This window comes from Orycteropus afer, unplaced genomic scaffold (assembly GCF_000298275.1).
Source record: "Orycteropus afer afer isolate SDZICR_OR568_19922 unplaced genomic scaffold, OryAfe1.0 scaffold00063, whole genome shotgun sequence".
NCBI lineage: Eukaryota > Metazoa > Chordata > Mammalia > Tubulidentata > Orycteropodidae > Orycteropus > Orycteropus afer.
Genome location: NW_006921650.1, coordinates 2,293,402 through 2,294,867, shown reverse-complemented (window position 1 = coordinate 2,294,867; position 1,466 = coordinate 2,293,402). Strand labels below are relative to the sequence as shown.

The 1,466-nt window shown below is 36.7% G+C and overlaps 1 pseudogene; it reads left to right on the top strand.

Annotated features, from left to right (window-relative positions):
• Window positions 1–758: 758 nt before the first annotated feature.
• The window catches only part of LOC103196184, a 114,638-nt pseudogene continuing 113,930 nt past the window's right edge, over window positions 759–1,466 (top strand).

Sequence of the window (1,466 nt, the reverse complement as noted above, 5' to 3'; positions counted from 1 at the left end):
TCTTTCTCCAGGGACTGGTCACTTCTGATAATATGACCAAAGTATGAGAGACAAAGTCTGGCCATTGTCTTTTCTAAAACACATTCTGGCTGTATTTCCTCCAAGACAGATTTGTTCATTCTTCTAGCCGTCCATGACACAGTCAATATTCTTCACTAACATCACAACTCAAAAGCATCAATTCTTCTGCAATCTTCCTTATTCATTGTCCAGCTCTCACATGCCTCTAGGCTATTGGAAATACCATCACTTGGTCAGGTTCACCTTAGACTTTGAAGTGACGTATTTGCTCTAACACTTTAAAGAGGTCTTTTGCAGTAGATCTGCCCAATGCAATACCTCGTTTCATTTCTTGAGTGCTGCTTCCATGGGTGTTAATTATGGATCAAAGTAAAATGAAATCCTTGACAACTTCACTTTTTTTCTGCACTTCTCAGGTTACTGTTTGGTCCAATTGTGAAGATTTTTGTTTCTTTATGTTGAGTGGAATTCATACTGAAGGCTATAGTCTCTGATCTTCTTCACTTTCAGCAAGCAAGGTTGTGTTATCTACATATTGTAGGTTGTTAATGAGTCTTCCTCCAATCCTGATGCTGCATTCTTTTTCATATAGTCCACCTTCTTGGATTATTCACTTAGCATACAGATTGAATACATGAGAAATGACAAATGGAAGAGGAATGGTGTTGCATTCATCATTAAAAAGAAAATTTTAAGAAGTTATCCTAAATTTGCCTCTTGTTACCCTTATACTGCATATGAATATTTTCATACTGCCTGCAAATACATATGCAGAAATATTATCTGAATCTCTTTTTACTTAATTAAAGTTCAACCAACAAGCTGCTAAAACAGAGCAAATTCAGAAACAGATTGATACACATAACTGGAGTACCTGGACATTCCTATGTTTTGGGAGTCTGGTCTACATGACAAAAATGGGAAAAGTTACCATTTTATGGTAATGTATTGCTTTGGAAGTGATCTGCAGAAAGGATATGAAGCAAATGCCAAAAGATTTTCTCAGAAAACTATCTTGCAACTAAGCTTAAAAATCCTGGGTGTTCTGGAATATATCCACGATCATGAATATGTGCATGGAGATATCAAGGACTCCAATCTCTTGAGCTGTAAGAATCTGGGCCATGTGTAGTTGGTAGATTATGGCCTTGCTTATCAATACTGTCCAGAAAGGGTTCATAAAGAAAACAAAGAAGGTGCCAAAAGTTACCATGATGTCACTATTGAATTTAACAGCATTGATGCACACAATGGTATGGCCCTGTAAGGACATGGTGATTGGAAACACTGATTATTGCATGATCCAGTGGTTCAGTGGCCATCTTCCTTGGGAGGATAATTTCAAAGATCCTAAAGAGAGATTCTAAAATTAGATACAGAGAAAATATTGCACATTTGAGGGACAAATACTTTCCTGAAAAATTGTTAAATACATGGAAACAGTG